Source organism: Aythya marila (genome assembly GCF_965140915.1).
Source record: "Aythya marila genome assembly, chromosome: 3".
Lineage (NCBI taxonomy): Eukaryota > Metazoa > Chordata > Aves > Anseriformes > Anatidae > Aythya > Aythya marila.
In genome coordinates this window covers 91,966,301-91,987,232 of record NC_139044.1, presented here as the reverse complement: position 1 = coordinate 91,987,232, position 20,932 = coordinate 91,966,301, and positions in this window count along the sequence as shown.

Below are 20,932 nucleotides of genomic sequence, written 5' to 3'. Positions count from 1 at the left end.
TGTAGTACCATTACAATTTTTATACTTAATATTTTCTTACAAGTTTGCAACATAGATTTTATTTCAGCCCAAAAGAATACCACTACAACATACAGCTAACATTGATATTTTTTTCCTGAAATCATATATGCAACATCTTGTTCTAACCTGTATCTAGAGAAAACATCTGCATTTTCTTTCTGTGACAAACACTGTAGTTTCATACGGTTCATATATTTTCAATTCATATTCTAAGTTCTGTAAGAAGAGAGCTGTTGAAAAATATGTCTTACAAACTGTGAAGATGTATAAAAATTCAGGATTCCTTTTTGTGTCAACAGGATTCCTCCACACCTCAACAAATCTTCTCTGCCTTCTGCTGATCCCTGCATTTTGTTCCAACACTCTAAATGAAAGCCTTTCCCTCAGTGACCAAAATGACCACTTTGTATACTGCATGAGTGATGTTTTTAATTTCTCTCTCTGTTACTTCAGACATGTATTAGAAAACAAATGGTTATAACTGTACACTTATGGAAACATAAATAAGTGTGCTACTTCCACTAAGCACATTCACAGTGAGTAGCATTTAGTAACTTAGGTGGATCTTTTTGACCTTGGAAGCAACTATTGTACTATGTAAGCTAATACATGAGAAATGATCTTAAAACAAATCATATTTCCACCTCAAATGGGAGCAAAAAGACAATCTATTTCAAAGACACTCTTTCCTCCTTTTTTTTGCTTATGCTATCAAAAATACAGGTGCAATAAAGAAAGCGGGTAAGATTTGTGGTTTTGTTATCCTATTACCATGACAGCAAAGACAGACATGCTATTCTGTTATTAAACATGTCCAATTACAGCCATAAAATGTTGCTCCTATTTTTATTATCTGTCTTAGGGTTATAAAGTTTTGTAGGTTAGATGGGAAAAAAAAATACACGTGAAAATGCTTCAATACATATTTGTCACACACACTCCAGTGTATACATTTCCTTGGAAACAGCCAAAAAAGGCTCAAAGTATGTATAGAATGTACAGAAATCAGGAAAGCTAGTCTAAGAACCAACTCACTTGTTTAGATGTACTTGTAGCTCTAGTATGAAACAAAGCATTTGTGTTATATTAATAACGTTTATTTTGCTGTCTTAATGTACATGGAAAGAATCTGGTCTGAAAAAAGAAATTTTATTTTAATGTATATGACCAAATTCTACATTAAATTGTATCCTCAGAGACATATACATTGTTGCTAGCTTTGGTGAGGACAGATTTTGGTCCATTACACTGAGAATCGCTGTTTGATATTTCACATTCACCCTGAGAGGTAAGTAAAAACACTATGGTACACACTTGCAAAGCTATTGAGGATCTGTTGCTTACTGAAATTAATGGAGCTTCTGTTAACTGAGATCTGGAGGAATTAGCAAATAACTCACATTTTATATTTAATGTGTTATAATACTGTTCAACTATAACTACTAACAATGAAATACTTTAATTTTCCTAGTATAAAATTTTCAGTTCACCTTCTTTGTTCTTTTTTATTCCTTTATATATTTTTATATATATATAAAGGAAAAGGTGTCAGTGACTCACCATGTTCCAGTGCATCCAGGTACACACATAATTTAGTGGAACTGTCAACATGCATTACTGGGAAACTGTACTGTGTTTTTCTTCATTTTCTAGTCTTGTACCAGAGACGGAAAGACTAATGTTGTCACAATAGAAACAGACGAAAACAGTAGAGATGTTTTATTAATTTTATCACCAGAAGGCAGAGCAGCTGCAACTACGTAATAGCTCTGCCTTTAAAATGCTTTAGCACATCTTTCATTGTGTGGTAGCATATTTACTATACCCAGACTGAATATCACCATGAAATGAATGTTTTGAGCAATGAAATAAAAACAAAGGCTTACATTCTATTCATTCTACTTTTCTGTTTTGTGCTCTACAGTTTAATCTTCTGCTTTCTAATTTCACATTCCTTTGTTGGTCTAACAAATGTACAAGACAAATCAGATCAAACCACACAATCACTGTGTAAGAACCCATTTTGTTGGCATATGTGTTCTTATCTTTCTTTCTTTCCTTGTAAAACTTCAATATGTCTTTAATAAGAGATGTGTTCACATATATGTAATCTGAAAGATTTCTGAGAAAGGTTTGTTTTTTAAGGTGGTTGGATGAATGGATTTCTGTTTCTTTAAGCTAGCAATGTAGTGTCACTACATTGTATTATATACATATGTATATATAATTCTAATTTGTACTGTACAACATATTCATTAATCTTTCATTGGTCTTAGCATATACTTGTCCATGAACTGCTAAGTACATTAAGAGCAGTTCACCAATACCTTTCATGAAAAGGTACATTGTCTATTTCTTCATCAACCTAGTTTAGATGTAAGTCTTGATTTCTTGCACTCCAGTTTAAATATCTTGTTACAATTCGTAATTGTGATTGCAAGCAGAACAAATAACTGTGGAACTTTTGCACAGCCGTGTATTTCAAAATTAAAATATTCAATTATTTGACATACTTTCAGGGAGTACCATGATGGGGTACAAAAAATCACATATATTTACCATTTCATGCAAAATACATCTAGTCAAATTAATTCAATATGTATCAATAATATTATTTGGTCTAATTGAATAAATGCTCTTTCTTATATTTATAGTTTGATTTGTGTAAGCAGTGTGACTTACTAACAGATGATATTCCAATTCTAAAAATTTATACTATTACATATCATTAGAGCGTGCTTCCAGTGCTTTATGCAAACTGGAGTAACAGACCTCAAAAAGCTAATATGAAATTTTCAAAGAATTTCCTGCTAGGGGAAAAAAAAATCCTAAAAAGGAATCCTCTTAGCTCCATAATTCAACATTTTCCATCTGATATACCAATATCCTCCTCAAAAGGCTGACTGTAATTGAGATCTGAGCCAAGTGACTTGAGAGAAAATTAAGATTTTTTTTTTTTCTGTGAGTATGCAACCCCATGCAAGAGTATCAGTTCCCAGATCGTTCCGCTACTCACTGCACCCACAATATAATAAGCTACATAGCTGTGTCTTCCTACAGCTTCTTCCTCTTTTTCCTACACCAGCCCTCAATCCTTAGCCTACGTTCTCTCTATCCTTTCTTTGGATATCCCTAATAGGATCTAGAAGCAGTACTGTAATACAGAAGTCTTTCTGAATTTTTGACCAAACAATTTGAGAAGGCTTCAGTCATTATGATTTAGTATTGTAAAGAATATTTCAGTAAGTTACTTTTGAAGCCTCTTCCAGAGAAAGAAAAATATCTAACTCAAAAGAGATGTTTTATTTCAGTAAATTGAATTATATGGTCTGAGTTTCTCTGTCTCCAGCCAATAAAGCTTTCCAAAGGCCCTTTGGCACTTGGGTTTTTGAAAATTAGGATGTCTCTGAGGAGAGATTTAGTTGCTTATCATCTTTTGAGGATCTGAGACTACAGGTTTGTAGTGCAATGTAAACACATTTTAATACATTGCACAGTTACTAGCTTCTCAGTATTGCTTGCATCTACTAGTTTCCAAGGCTGAATGACAAATATTTGAAATGGACTTCAGCATTTCACTGTATGGCCTAGTATATATTGCTAGTTTGTCTATGTTCATGTATAAAGTAAGGATTTCATTGAACACAAGTAAGCACACTAAGTTGCATAAGTATCATCCTATAAAAAATAACCTAAATGTAGAACAGAAACTTTGAGCACTGTAACTTAACTACTTTAGAAGACTAAAGTAGGTATAATGCATGCATTATTAACTGACATACATCCCATTTCCTTAGCAGAACAAATGTGATGCAAGTCCACCCACCACAATCCAAAATTTGTTATAAGTAAAAGAAGCATATGTATTTTGAATAATATATGCTTAAGTGTATTAAAATCAGTTTTATAGCATACCATTTACAATGGAATTTTAAGACTAATACATTAAAAATATATATTATGTGATTTCAAAGGAAATTCATATCTTTGTGTTCAGGAGTATCGATTTGTTGTAAGGACATGTTCCAGAATCAATGTTCACTTTACATTTACTTCCAGCACACAATACTTAAGATACATTCATGATACACTCATTCCGTCAAATGAACCCTTAGGATATTATCTTTTACTAACAAAGGTAACCACAAGTATTTGAGTATTTGTCTACACCACAACCAATAGATACAATGTGGGGAGATAAAAAAAAAAAAAAAAAAAAAAAAAAAAAAAAAAAAGCAGAGAAACCATTATCTGCATCTTCAGACTACACATGTGATTTTATTTTAAACCTTGTATATATGGGATGCCAGTACATCAAATATATCTGCCACCAAATCTGTATGACTTTGCACTTAAGCACAGCTTCATTCACATCAGTGAATTTCTCTATGAATCTGTATCTGATCAAATATCAGTTTCTGATATCAAGTACCTAATCAAATAGACTGTTCCTAATTCTAAATACTACCTAGGTAGATAGTAGAAACACAGACCACTGTCAGAATGGCAATGCATATTGCAATGCACGGTCATGTTTTCAGTCTGTGGAAATTAATGCAAGGCACTGATAAAAGGAAAACCTTCTAAAAAAAAAATAAAAAAAAATTAACAGCTAGAAGTATCAGTGTGTCAGTTACTCCAGATGAGACAATGAGGGTGGAAAACCTCTCTGATGCTATTCAACGATTTTACATCATGATTTTACAACATTCAACGTGTCATTAAAAATCTGTTGTGTCTTCATAAAAAGAAAAAAATAAAAATTATGTTATTTTCCCTACAGGTGTCCTCTAGCTCTATTTCATATGCTTGTGAAACTTTTTCCTACTTTTTTGAGCAAAATTTCCTACATTTCTGAGCAAACTGGTATAGTGAAAACTGTCCCTGCTTATGTTTGGAATTAGATGCTCTTTAAGATCCCTTACAACCCAAGCCATTCTATGATTCCATGATTCTATGATTCTATGATTATCTTCTGAAATTAAGTGAGCACCGTTATTATCCTATATTTTAATGTTCTTCAGAAAAAGCTAACAACTGAAAAAAAAGTAAGGATTCAGAAGTATTTTTCTCCACCACTTTAGCAATAATTCCATAGGATGCACCCTTTTAAGAGAGGCTTTCTGAAATACAATTCACTTGTATTCTAACACACTAAAATTTCTAATTACACCTGTTAAAAACAGAAACTCTGTGTAGCTCAATATCAATCAGAATAGTGAGTTCCTCATAGAGAACAAAACTTTGCTGTGATTCTGATCTGCACTTTCTTTACTGCTGTTGCTGCTGCAGGCCAAATCTTATTAATCATACCCCAGTAAACTCTCTAGTAGACAAGGGCAACAATATATAAAATATAAAATTTACTCTAGTCATTAGCAACCCTGTTGCACAAAAAATATTCCCCCCCCCAAAAAAAAAAAAAAAAAAAAATCAAAGAAACAGTATTTGAGGCCTTATTTTAAAAATAACTTGCAGTTTAAACAGAATTTCACTAATTTTATGACATTATCTAATCAATAAGAAAATACAGTTTATTAGATTCCATTACAGGTCATGACCATCTAGTCTATCTTCCAACAAAATGCAGACTTCAGAATGCCTTGAATTAATTCCTGTTTGATCTCAAGCATATCTTTTAATGATATCCAGTATAGATTTATAAATACTCTCTAGAGATGGAGAATCCATTAGCTAAATGCTTACTATAGGCAATTACTTTCCTTCTTTGCTAGTACTCTGTTAATAGTTTTCTATTCCCAGGAAATTATATATCGATTAGGCTGGGGTCACCCCCACAGACCTGTCTTTTATTAGACAAATTGTTTGAGCTATATATTTTAGGGAGAGCCCAGTTTTTTGATCTCCTTATCATTCTCAAGGTTCTTCTCTGAACCGTCTCCAATTTCTAGGCAGCATTTCTGAAATGTAGATACTGTACATTTGTACATGCTCTGTGTCCCAGCAGCAATCATTCCTCTCTCAAATATGAAATAAACTCACTTAACACTTTCAGAGTACATCTCTTCCTTTGCATCTGAAAGGATGTTTGCCTCAAGTTCAAGTCAGTTCTACCAGTCCACTAATAAAAAATAGTAAATTATGTGCAGCGAAGAGCCTATTCCTCCGGGACACCATAAGAAGCATGTATCAATGTGGATCTTGCTACATGTGTTAAGCATAAACCAGACCGAACAACCTCATTGCCTTTTCCAGCCACCTTGCAAATAATTGGAAGCTTTTTTGTTTGTATGTTTGCTTGCTTTTTGTTTGTTTGTTTGTTTGTTTTTAGTATAACCATCCTATTTCCTTATACTTATGTTAATTGGTGTTTACAAGGGTAACCTACTTGGCTGTTAATTTATCAAACCCCATTTCAGCCCAAACACAATGTCGTGACAGTACAGTTTACAATTAGTTCCATTATTTTTTCTTTCCTTTTTGAATACTGTCACAATGTTACCTTTCTTCTTCTGCAGAAATTTTGCTATGCTCCAAATCTTTTGAAGGCAGATAACAATGTTCCAAAGAACTGCTTTATGCTGGCATAAAACTTCTAGTGGTTGTATCTTTTTTTTTCTTTCGCTCGTCAATTTAAATAACAGAGGTTATTGATCACTAGCATTCAAATATGGATAATAGTCTTAAAATTTTATCAGCTTACTTCTAAGAGGGTAAAACTAACTAAAACTAACTAAACTAACTACAGGTCATTCAAACAGGTGAATCAGAAAAACGATATTATCTCTCAGTCAGGAGAGATAAAGGACCTAGAATGTGGTTGGTGGCCTAAACTAAAATCAAATCCTTCTTTGAAGACTTCTGCTTTTGCATCAGTCCGCTAAGAAATGATACAGGTAGCGAGGGGAAGATATTTGAGTTTACACTCTTTTTTAATGTGTTTTACATTTCTCTAGTAGCAATGAATTCCCATCATTTAAAGCATCAGTTAAATAAGACAGTCATCTGTGGTACTAAGAGGATTAAATTCCCATCTTTTCTATGTCAGTCATTTTAAAACCCTTTTATTATCAAGATGGCTTACTTCCACAAACACACATTTAATTTTAAACTTGTTAAAGCTATATTCACTTTCAAACCGAGTGAGTCCATTACAAAAAGATTCAGAATTTTGCTTTGGTATAAATTCTGATTTCAGAGCCTGAAAGAGCTTGCTTTCATTCAAAGCAATCACATGTTCTTAGGAAGCTCAGAAACATTAAAGTAGGCATCAAAATCCCAGCTGCTGTCACTGTCATAGACCTTCCATCCTACTCAACTTTTCACAGAAAAGCTCAAAGAATGTTTTGGCCAGACAGAGGGGTAAGTGCAGCAGCCTGTATCCTTTTATGAGAAGGCTAGTTTTCCATCTCAGTTCCAAACAACCTGCCCAAAATTTTAGACATAAATTAGATAAAATATAATTTTAGATACAATTGTTGATTGAGGCAAAGAGGAGAACTCAGACTTCTTCCCATGTGTATGTCTTGGCCAGCAGTGAGATGCTACATGAGCATCACACTTGGTTCCTTCACCCAGAGCGGGGCCTGACTGTGTTTTAAGTCAGGAGGCTGTAGCTTTTCTTCATAAAGAAAAGTGGTTCTTTACAAAATGTGTTGCTGCTTTATCCACTGAAAACTTGTGTAGAAGAGTGAGTGTGACAACTTGACCTGCTATAAGAATGCTTTATTGGAACTGAATTGTATTGCTTAAACAAATCACAGCCTTACTAGATCTCCTTTTTGGTCACAATAAATTTGATATTCCCATGAATATATTGGCACAAGTGCCCTATAAAAAGTAGTATTTTTTAAAAAGCTCCTACAATTCATTTACATAAATTTATTTTCTGAAAACAGTTTTGTGAATTCTCTTGGAAGAAACTGTGGCAAAAATAATTGAATATTAGCTGTGAAAGTGAATTTCTAGTTAATCATTCTAACCTACCCAGCTAGCAATGTCATCTTTCTGTGTTCAGATATTTCTGCACATTGCAAAAGCATAGCCTTTACTGATCTAATTATATCTACAAGGCTGGTAGGTAAACTTAAGTCTTTAGCACATTTTTTTCATTAGTTTGAGTATTAAAAATCATCTTACACTTTCCAAATATTTATTTTTGTAAGACTGCTGATTTTTATTATTTTTTGAGCCCTCCAAGCTTTTCTATTTCTGCTCTTAATGTGATCTTAGCAAAACCTTACGAATTATTATAGCTATTCAATTTCCTATGTAATTTCTACAGGCTCACTTGAATCTATCTGTCATAGAAAACTTTGTTTCTGCAAGGAATAATTTCTATCTGTACATAGAAATGACATCTATCAATCAATTTTTTTTTTATAACTGATGTGTATTCTAGGTCAAAGCTGCACTGAAACTAATAGTTGGCAATAGTTGCCACCCACATTCTTTCATAAAAGCCTGATATATGATAGCTACTGATTTATTTTGGATTAAATGGATGAGGTTTTTGATGTTTCACTTAAAGTCTCTCTGCTGTGCTTATATAAATTTATCATTTATTATGGAAGAATGTGTAAATCTATACAATTTCTGTTTGTGGAAAGCTTCATTATTCTCATAACTACACTGTAGAGATACCACAGGTGGCAGTGGAGGCTGCAGGGCCTCTGCGAGGTGAGCTGGTTCCAGCCAACTCCAACAGCCCCACCGCAGGGCATGGCTGGGCCTAGCAGCCAAGATGGTGATGCCTCTGGGAAAGTTTATTTTAAAAAGAGGAAAAAATGCCAGACAGGCAGAAGAGGAGGGGAAAAAAAGAGTGGGAAACAGCCCTACAAACAGCAAGGTCAATGTAGAAATGGAGGAATCATAGAATGGCTTGGGTAGGAAGGGACCTTGGAGACCAAGGAGTTCCAAACCCCTGCCATGGGCAGGGATGCCACCCACTAGATCAGGTTGCGCAGAGCCTCATCCAACTTGGTCTTGAACTTCTCCAGGGATGGGACATGCACAGCTTCTCTGAGCAAACTGTTCCACTGCCTCATAACCCTCTGAGGAGAGAAGGTGCTCTAGGCACTGGAGCAAAGAATCCCCTGCAGCCCATGGAGGATACCATTGTGGAGCAGGTTTGTCCTGAAGGACTGCAGCTCAGGGAGAAGAACCACTCTGTAGCATGGGAAAAATCTGAGGAGGGAAGAGTGGCAGAGTGGAACTGGATTGACCTCATCCTGCTGTGCTACTCAGGGCAGGAGTGGTAGAGGAGTCAGGAGTAAAGCTGATCATGGAAAAAGGAGTGGAGAAGAGGGAGCAAAACAATGTCTTTTTTAGTTGTTGTCTTTGTTTCTCACTATCCAAATCTATTTTAATTGTCAATAAATTAAACTAATTTTTGCTGAGTCTGTTTTGTGCATGACATTAATTTCTAAGTGAGCTCCCTGTCTATCTCAACCCATGTACGTTTCATCTTACTTTCCCCTATCGGTCCTTTTGAGGAGAAGAGAGAGTAAGCAAACAGGTGGGCACCTGGCCCTTATCCAATGTTAACTGTTCAGATAAACCCAGACTGTATGTAATAAATAAAGCTAAAGGATGTACATCACTACAAAGATGAAGAGAATGATAAATAGTTACCTGTCAACTCAATGAGGTAATATTCAGTGGTGAAAAACTGATATGCAATCATGCAGTTTAAGATTCTGATTTGGGGCACACAGGACAGTATCATTACTGCACAAACAGACATCATTTTTGCCTGTAAAATTACTTTAAACAAGTTTAAAAAAAAATAAGATATCATAATTATCTTGCTGTCACTGTCAATATATATATACATTTGTACATACATATAGGTATAAACATCTATTTATTAACTTTTAATGCTGTTACTCTAAAATATTTATGTTATTAAAATCCTTAATATTCTCCTATTCCAGAACAAATGTATTGAAGGATTTTTGCAGTAAATTTTCCACTTCTGCAATGGAGTGAGCTCTGCTTTGGCAGCTTAATTATTAAAAGAGAAGTCTGACTGTTTACAGATATTTGGAATGTAAAAGTATATCCTGCAGAGAGCTAATGAGATAGTCAAATATGATTTAACATCTCTTTGATTCACAAAGATAGCTTCACAGTATTAGTGGTATGTCTGTACATTGGAGCAGTTTATCTGTGTATCTATTTGCAGCCAATCAGTTAAGTATTACTCTGAGCATTTGAAAAATACTTGCAGAAAGAATACATTAGAAATTCAAGCCAAGCACTTCTGAGGTTATTCCCTCTAATCTCATCCTTTGGCAAAGGGAGTATTTCTGTTGTAATTAATTTTAACACTTTGACCAATCAGTTCTGAAGTGACTGTTACTTCAGGCTGTTCTTGTCTCAGCTTCACTGGCTATCTTGTAGCTAGTCATCATTAGCTCTTTCATTGTACTGTAATTTAGTTCCAGGATCCTACTTTTTTCTTGCATTCAGTGTCTGTGCTTTTTTCTTCCATTATTTGTTTAGTTATTTTGAAACAGACTACAATAAAAAAATTTCTGAAGAGCACAGAGGCTGATTTACCACATTTCCACCAATATGTCAATATTTTTGTCAGTTTTACTTTAGTTATGGAAACAGTACAAGGAAAAAAAGAATCAAAGTTGCTGTCAGTGGAATTCTCAAAATCAAGATCTAATTAATAGCATGTTTTTACAGCAGATTCAGTCAGCTTTTTGTGACAGTATCCTGTGTAATGTCAGAGTTTAAATGAATGCACTTTAAGAGTATGCACGGAGTCAACTGGTTGTCAAGCATAAAAACATTTTTGAAATTATGGAAATAACCTTTCAAAGTACATCAAGACAGACCTCAAACTGGACATGGGAACCAAGATGTACATAGGTATAAGGATTAAATGTTATTTAGCCACAACCTTAAAATCAAAAAAAAAAAAAAAAATCTTATCTATGAGGGTGGTGAGATACTGGAAGAGGTTGCCGAGATAAAGTGTAGTTGCCCCATCCCTGGTGGTGTTCAAGGTCAGGCTGGATGGGGTTTTGAGCAACATGATGGGAAAGTGTCCCTTCCCATGGCAGGGAGGTTGGAATTAGATGATCCTTAAGGGTCCAATGGTCCCTTCCAATCAAAATCATTCTATGAATAAAAATTAAGAAATAAAAAAAAATAATAATAATAAAAAAAATAAGACTTAAAATTAAACTTACGTTGCATACCTCAAGAGATTTTTTTCGCTCCACTTGCTATTTCTCTCCACTGTCCTAACTGTTACTCCTTCACGTTATGAATATCTGCACAGCCCCCCTAGGAGCAGGAAGAGAGCAAAGAGGATGGGAACAAAAGACAACAGGAAAAACAGCAGAATAGCGGACTAAAAGTAGGAAGAAAATGAGGAAGGGTAGTGTCTAGGAAAACAGGGAAGAATGGCAAAGCACTGCAGTGAGGGGACAAAGAAGTATGCTGTTGTGCTTGCTAAAAACAAGCATGAGTAAGGAAAGATGAACAATTGTAAAATGAGGTTTTGTTACTTCAATTCCTAGAATAACCTGATGAAATAAAATAATAAACTTCTTAGGGCTATGCTGTGCTATGCTTTTTATTTTCTGGATTTCAGTTTGTGAAAGTTCTGGAAAGTTTCTGGATTTTCAGTTTGCAACATCCCTGCCATAAGAAGCATATTCTCACACAAGTAAAGCAGAAGAAAAACAGTAGAACCTAATCAGACAAGTGGTCACCTATAAAAGCTCTTTATTTGTTTTTGTTAAATGAAGACTTGAGAACCATCATTTTTTCTCCTCAGATCTGAATAACATTAATATGTTGAAAAATTTCTTATGGCATGTCCTAAATCTGTGGAACAATGCAATAAATTTATATGTATACATATATATACATATAAATTAGAGGAGCAAAAAGCTACTGTAATTGTGAATAAAGAAGCTGAGATGTACTTCACAAACAAAACCTTCTTCCAGCCTATCATTCAATGTTTGTCATATTTGATTCATTCTCTTAATAGAAAGCTTAATTTTCCCAATGAGACCTGACAGCTTTCTTGAACTAGTTTCACAGATGATATATCTGCCATGAGATTGATGTGTCTCAGGCAGCACTACATATGACATTTTCTGTTGGTCTGCAAAGGAAAGATAGAAACAAGACCACAACTTTATGAAAAGCCCACAGATTTTTGGCAGAAAATGAAAAAAATTTTAACCCGACCTTTGATGGGAAAAGAGACACCACTGCAGAACATCTAGCCCAGTAAACAAACAAACTGACACTTTTGCAATAATGCATACACTTTGCAGATTGAAGGGTTGCTTGATGTTTAAATTGATTATCTGACAACAAAATGTCAGGATGTTGTTCATAAGCATACAGCTTATTCTGTTCAAGAATTTTATTAGGAATATTTAAGAATACTAAGAATCAAACTCACAAAGGATAGAAGCTTATTGTGCTTACATATCAGAAAAAGGTTGTGCTGTTGCATGTAAAAATATTTGACCTGCATGGTCAAATGTAAGATGTAAGTTGTAAGTTGTTCAAAAAAATTAACAAGACAAAGCAGAATCATGTTATCATTAAAGTGAAAAAACAAATAATAATAATAATAATAATTTTTACTTGTTTTTACCGTGTTAAATACACTTTTTTGGTTTGCACTCAATCTACCATTTCTAATGCTAGCCTAGCTAACCCTATGCTAAAACATTTATTTATAGATTCCATCTGAATGAGATTTTGAAAAAAAAATCTTACAAACAGGAGAAATTGTTGCAAATCTATAATATGAATGTTAACGTAGAAATCAATGGCTGGAAGCAGAATTTAAATTAGAAATCTGAGTTCTATGAAGTTACGGCTTCTACAGCTGAACCTGTTCCATTGTATTTCTGAAGCTGACTTTATTCAGGATATTTTAATTCCAGATGACCAGTGGATTACAAATGTAGAAAAAAACATGCTTCAAAAAAGCAGTGCTTGGCTTCCACTAAAATGCAGGCATGTCTTCTGGACATTATCGCTCACCAAAAAATGACAGATAAACTGAGAACAAGGGAAGATTATATAATGATCAGCTTGCCTGTACATGGCCTGTAAGCTGAAAGAGGAGCTTAAGTCAATTAATACATCAGCTGCTAGTCTTTACCTAGATAGTCAAGTAAAAACACTTTGGCATTCAGCCTTATTTCTCTTCATTAGGAGCATTGTATTTAACATGAAAGCCACATTTTAAATCAGACACTATCAAACAGGAGAAGGTTTAGACAAGCACCATCAAGAATCATCAAAAGCTCTGAAAATAAGACCTATTAAGAAAGGTTAACAAAACAGGATTGTTTAGTCTGGCAAAAAGGTGGATGAAAGAAGACAGAACTGTCTACATACACATAAAGTGATGTAAGAAAGTTGACTAGGATCAGTTATCTCCCTAGTCAACATAGAATGTAAAAAATAGTAACAGACAATCTATAGAAGGGACAATCAGGTTAAATAAACTATTGATCATGTATGGCAATTGAAAAGCTTTGCCAGGAAACTGTAGTTTCACCATCAAAACAGACGTTGGGGATAGGAAAGATGCAGTGTTTTTCACTAAACCCATCATGTTCTCAAGAAGCAAAAGAACACTTCTGCAATCCAAACCCAACTCAGTGATTGCTGAATTGTAAGCTACATTACTGCTGAAACTCTTGTATGTTAATACAAGAATGTATGTGATTATTGTATGTAAATCTTGTGAGTAGATATAATTTTGCATTATTATATCTGTGACTTCCTGCTTGAAGGTGTTCATTAATTTTAGAAATAAATAACTGAATACAATAAATAAACAAAAATACAATACAATAAATAAAGTAAATAAATAGAATATAGCCTTTTTCTGGGACAGGTGCTCTTTTTTATTTTTATATAGCTTCAGAAATACTTATGTGTAATTGTGATTTGTCATTTTTTATAGATTCCAGCAACATATTGAAATGTACAAATTTTACTAACCTTTCAAACAGAGTTGACCTGTTTATCTTAGCAGTCATGCATTTCTAAAGTGTGTTCAGAATACATTATCTTACCAACCTGAGATTTATGTAATGCAGATAAAGCCTTTAATTTCCTGTGTGAAAACTGTAGCAAAATCAATAACTATTTCTAGTTCCTGCGCTTACCTGAAAAGAACCATTACTTAATAAACAGAAAAGATGGCCTCACTTTTTGGCCTGTGATAAAACACTAAATCCATGTCATAAAAAATCTTTCTAAGACAGTCATATCTTCAAATGAAACTAGTATAAATTCACTGCTAGAACAGCAAAGGTAGTTTCTAGCAAAACAGACAGCACTGGCAAACTGTTTTGACATTTAAATATTTATACTGGACTTTAATGTTATCTTGTCATTTAGTTGAATAATATTTTAAGTTATATGCCAAAAATATCTATAAATTTAAATTTATGTTGTTATGTATAATTGTATCATTTTGTGGATGTCTTTATTAGTATTCTGATTTGCTATGCATCTAAACATGAGCTGAGTAACATTTGAGAATCAAATAATAAATGCATAATAAATATTAAATTATATTAAAATTTATAAGTTCATAAAAAACTTGTAGCAGTTTATTATTCCAATATTTTCTCTGTTCACATATTTTCTATCATTGCCAAACATAATAATATAAGTTTTAAACATGATTATCTATAGGTGATCCTTCTAAATGTGTTCTATTAAACAATTATGATGATGAAGCCTTTTAATCTTCTCCATTTTCCTGTCAGAAAAGTTTCCTAGAATTTTGTAAAGATTAAACTGACAGAAAAAGCTCATTCAAATTCTTGTTGATTTCTCTTTGTTGAATATAACATCAGAGCCTAATGTTGATTCCTTGAAGTTGTTGGAATCAGAGATGCACAGAAAGTTTAATGACATAGACAACAGCGATGTACATTATAACTCATGACATGTAAAATACAGTGATACTATCTGAAAGGTTCAGCCACAAAGTTATGATTTCACTTGCAAACTGATTTTAATGTGTAGTTTTTAATTGTATGTGGAGCAGTTTAAGTTACAAATGTTACCTCACCACTGGTACTTACTGGGTTGATGTGAATATATTTGATAACTTCCAAGGCCATATTCCAGATACATATGTCAACTTATAACATTTCCTCTTGCCATGTTATTTTATAATGAACTTGATTAACCAGTATGATAAAACCACTAATGTTTTTTTTCCATTTTAGTGTTATGTGTGTGATAATTTTGTGGTTAAGTAAAACTAGGGACAAGTGTTTCTAAGGGTACAGCAGTTGTAAAAGGGAAATAACAAGTGCAAACACACATTAAAAGAGAATCTTTAGAAGTCCTTGGAAAAATTATTTGTACTAATAACACTTGAAAGAGATGCTTTAATGTATGAAATTAAAAGAAGTAATGAATAGAAAGCAGTGCTTATGAGAATACATACATTTTGAAACAGCACTGACTTGTTTTTGATTAAATGGAAAACTGTTTCAAGTAAGGATTTGCTTTAATGTTAAATTCCAAAGCCAAATGATAAAATACTAAGCTAAGAACTCTAAAACATCTGCAGGTGTCTGAAATAAAGAAGAAAGACAGTAAATGAATACATGAAAGCAATGTGTTACTCTGTCAAGCATCACTGATACACTGAAAGCTTGACAAATTTTAGATTTGTCATCAGGTATTATGCTTTTAATGTTAGTCTTTTGAAACAAAATATATGTTAAGAGACTTTTTCAAGATTTACTCAATTCACTGTGTACAGCTCTGTACAGCTTATGCAGCACTCACTTTCTGTGTACTTTTAGTTGTCATTACGGAGTTTTTACTCTAAGCTAAGAGTGTACCCCACACAGTACACCTCTTTTTTGTAGTTTCCCACATTTGGACATACAAGTAACATTCTTATTAATAACATGGGGGAGTTGAGACCTTATCACTTACAACATTGTCTAAGACAGCAAAACAGTGCTAAATAATAGCATTACATATCAGAAATGCTATTTTTACAGGATTTGTATAACTTTCTGAAACCTCTGATTCTGAAGTTAATCAGGGCCTGCAGAAAAATAGCTGGCAAGAACATATTATTCCATAGTTCTCTTGAAAAATAAATCTGTAATATTTTAAAATAATTGTGAGATCGATAGGGTGTAAATTAATGACATACTGAAGATTTTTGGTAGTCATTCTAGTACCTATTTAGTGGAAGGTCAAAGATAAATCCATTCAGTGGTGCTTCCTTGCATATACACTCCACTCCCTCCACCTCTCTATGTACCTAGCAACATTGTCAGTAGAAGATATCAGGATGACAAAGCAAAAGCAAAAAAGTAACTGTTGAGCCCAGTCTTCTCAAGCAGGTAGGTGGATGAGCTCCTGTTACTGTGCCTGCCTGTGACAGATGAGGAACAAATTACAGAAATTCAACTAATTATGCATATGGTATAATGGAACATGCCCGTAGTGAATAACCAAATGAGGCATGTACTTCACTTGCAACGAATTATCCTGCAAATGCAGTACAGTCCCTTCTTCATTATTTATTTGTGATTTTGGTTGATAAGCACTCCATTTAAAAGTAATCCTTTCTCATTTAACTTAGTCCTATTGATTTGTATGTTTTGGTATTTTTCTAATGAGATCATCTATTTGATAGTTAATCAACTATTTTGGGGAGAAAAAAGAAAAAAAAAAAAAAAGAGAAAAAAAGAAAAAAAAAAAAAGAAAAGAAAAAGTAAGATTAGTGTGTTTTATTTGTAGAACATTTAGTTAATGTTCATCCCACAATGTGGGAAACTGACATTTCCGAACATGGATTTTGATCTAACCTGTAGTAACTGGCAAAGTACACTGAACTATTGTCCCTCTGATAAGACAACCAAAGAGACGGTGGTAAAACGATATACAATTCAAACTTAAGCATTCAGTTACCTAAGTTCCAAACTAGAAGGAATTTCTTGATGGCAGGGAAAGAACTAATCATAAGGCTTTTATTTTTAAATTATTATTTTAGTTTGTTTTGGTTTGTTTTGTTTTGGTTTGGTTTGGTGTTTTTTTTTTTTTACATTTTCTCTAAACAGAAAATGCTACCTAGTCAAGTGTAGTCAATGACACTGACAAATCTTTCCTCAGACAATAAATTTCACGGGTGCGTGTAGCCCATTATTGTACAAACTTCTCTACCTGCTGGAACTTGATGTGTATTTACTTATTAGTTTTCTATGTCAGCTCTCTGAAAGCAGGGTAATATTGCAATTCTCATGGAACTACAGAAAATTTAGTCAGAAGAAAGGGTCAAGTATAATGATAAAGCTGAAAGACTGATTTCTTTGTTCAAGAAAATAAAGATTTATACAGGGTGAAGAAAAATGGCCAAAGATTTGTGCCAAAGTCCTCTGTGGAGAAACAGATTAACAAAGAGAAAGAGCTGAGAAAAGACTGTGCATGGGCTCCTGTTAATAAAGAAAACCTTAGGTGTTAAGAAATAACATGGTGTTGATGTTTCCTGCCAGGTTCAGCTTCTGTGTATTGCCATTCATTGTGTGTATAGTAGTGAGGGTAAAAGCATTCTGCTGGCAGTGTAGCTTTGTCTCAGTATGGGGCTTAGGAAGAAATGAAACATCCTCTTTGACTTTCATACAGAAATTCAATCAGTCTTCATCCTAGGGGATGTCTAGCTTGTTACCCATGTTCCCTTTTCTTGCCTGTAACAGCAAACAGAATTATTCCTTTTGCTTTTTGGTTCACATGCACAAAGTGCCAACGATTTCCTTGGTATGGCAATATGTTAGACGGAGGGATAAAACCATCAAGAACTCTATGTGTTTCTCTTGAAACCTGCCACTTCCACTTTGTTTTACAAAACACAAACTTTCCATACAAACTCAAAGGTTTATGGGTTCTAGTGACAAAATTTTACCATTAGATTAACAATGAACCTAATTAACATCAGTTAGATTTGATGCAGTTATTTAGAGATTGCCTTCTAATATGCACCTCAGCAATACTGTCAAATAACTTCAATTATTCCTGAATTCCCCAAAAGTAGTCAACATCTAACAAAAGATACTAGTAATCTTGAAAAAAATATATAATAATATTGCTTTCATCTCAGGAAAATAAAAGGATGCTGTTGTAAGCCAGAAAAGATCTCATAATTGATATAAATTAAATGTGATGGATGATGAAAACCTGAAAAGAGTAATAACCATTAAAACATCTGAATTCTACTGTTGAAATTAAACTAATTATGATATTATATGGTCTGAAAGTTAGACAATACAGTCTAACTTTCTACAGTCTCCAGTCTAACATCCCCATGGACATTTCATAATATATTCTTGTCAGTATCAGGAAGAGATGAGAAACAGAAATATGTCAGACAAAGAAGAAAGTCTTAAATAGAGTAGGCTAAATAATGAAAGGTCTTCTATTGACCAGCCCTAGATCTAGAACTAGAAAAAGCAGAGTATTCACACCACCGATTTGGACACCTGACTTAACTAGTCTGTCTCCCTTGCTTCCATTTATACTTGAAGGAGTGAGGCCCTCCTTCAAAATTCAACTCAGAGTAATAATATGTAATTTTTTTTTTGGATGTCCCAGATCTGGTTTAAAAATGCTATAGCCAAATGCTGCAATGTGCAGATGTGCAAAATATAATATACATCTTCTCCCTTTCAATTGAGATGCCTTCAGAGCAATGTATAAATAAGATGTCTGTATGAGATGCTTAGGTATGAATACCGCTCAGATTAACTACCTGATAACATCCCATTTCAGAGGAAATGTGTAATACAGGTTCTTCCTCCTTAATCAGTCTTGATCAGTGCCTCAGTTATCCTCAGTTATCTGGGGGTTCTGTCTTCAGTTGTGCCCTTCAGCACAGAGCAGGAGACCACAGACTGTCCATCTGTGAGGTGAAAACAACAGTGCTATTTTCCTCTCATAAATGTCTGGAGATTCTCTCATAGAGATGCTACATGGTCAGCCATGTGAACCACTGAAAAGAGCAAGGATATACTGTTCATACATGATTATGTCAGATGACCTCTTTGCCCCGTGCTAGTGAGGTGATTTCACATGGTTCCACTTCCATAAATTGTCCTGGAGTTGTAGGACACCTACAGTATCTGCTTGCAGATGCTTCCAGCAAATCACTGAAAAAATTCCATTCAATATAATAAATTAAGAGAAGGGTGAAAGACTGAGAACATTTCTGTACTCTAAGGAGAATGAAACAGCAAGAACCTTTTGCTAATATACTTGATTGTAGGAAACCATCTTCCTCTGAAACAAAATCTTCTACCCTAGGTCCCTGTGGGCAGTAAAAATGTATCATCAGGAAGTTTCTTCCCAGACTAAAAGAACTGCAATGCAGAGACGAGTAGAGGTCTTCCCTAAGGACAAAGCAGGCAAATCCTGACTAGCCACAAGATGTCAATGCACCTGTTCAAGTGTATATGAATCACTCAATTTCTGTGAAGGAGAAGAAAACAATTTCTGATACTGCATTTCTCACTATGGGGAAAAAAAGAAGAAGAAGAAAAAAAAAAAAAAAAAAAAAAAAAAGCACTGCAAGTTTTACCTTCTGGAATGATTTACTGTACAAAGTGAAAACTTATTTTATTTCTATCTGTGAAACACAATCCACTGCTAGGAAATGTCTTCTGTACTACATTCATTTGGAAAATTAAAGCCTCATTAGGATTAGCTAATTCAAAAGGCAAAGAGTAATTATACCAATTTTGTGAACTTCCTTTGATAGCAATAGTAGTAAATGGCAGGTAGAAGAAAAGAAGAAATGATAAATCCAAGAGAGAGTACAGTATGACAGAGTGAGATCTACAAAGGGAGAACGATACAACTACAGTGAAGCAATTAGTGTGAAAGACAAGTAGTCAGACTAAATGTGGTATTTTAAATATAAATAGTGATAGTTGTTACAAATGGTGAAGGACTGTAAACTTAACCAGTAGGTCATGCATACCACCTTTCAATGTTGTCAAATGAGTCTGTATATATGTGTCAGAATATGTATGCACACCAAAAATACAACTTGCTACATGTATTAGATTTGTAAGCTTGGAAGTCAATGAAGAGAAAAGAACTTTAGGTTTAAATTGAAAATTGGAAATACATCGTGCTACATACTTGAAAGCAAATCAAAATATTCTTGTGTTTAATAAGACTGCATTTTTTTATGCTAATCATCATACAGCCTGAAACATTTGATTTTTGAGACCAATTTTCTTGCTCTGCCAGATCACTGAAAGTCTAGTTGGATGCTGGATTCTAGTTGGAAAATCTAGTTGGATTCCCAGTCTGTGTTGGTGTCATTACTGCCTAGTCACAACAACTCAAAACAGTGGAACAAAAACCTCCATGCAATTTTAAGTGCTAGAGCAGCAGCTTAAAAAAAATATGTATACTCATTAGGAGAGTCAAACTGAAAACAGCAGTCAGGGGCTTACTGACTGAGCCATGCTCAGATCTGTTAGGCCAGCAGACCATCTGACTGCAGTGAAATAAGAAATATAAAAGCAAGTTTTTGCAAAACCCAAAGTCCAGAGAATAGATGTGTAACCTATAGGCTAACAGCAAAGCTGAAAGCAAAAAGTAGACCATGCAATCACTGTGATCATACAAATGCACAAGTGTTGCACACTTTATTTTCTGATGTGTGTTAGGGTGAGTTCTTCAATTATTTGGAAAACATAATCACTTTTTAATTTGGATTATCTCATGGTTTGAAGACCTAATTGCAATGAAAGGTATTTCTTTGGGTCTGAACATAGCCAAAGTAATGTCATATAATAGATGCATTAGGCTCTATTTTGCTTAAATGGGAAGACACACTGTATTCTCTCTCTTTCTTTTTAACCAAACTTTCATATATATAAAAAAAAAAAAAAAA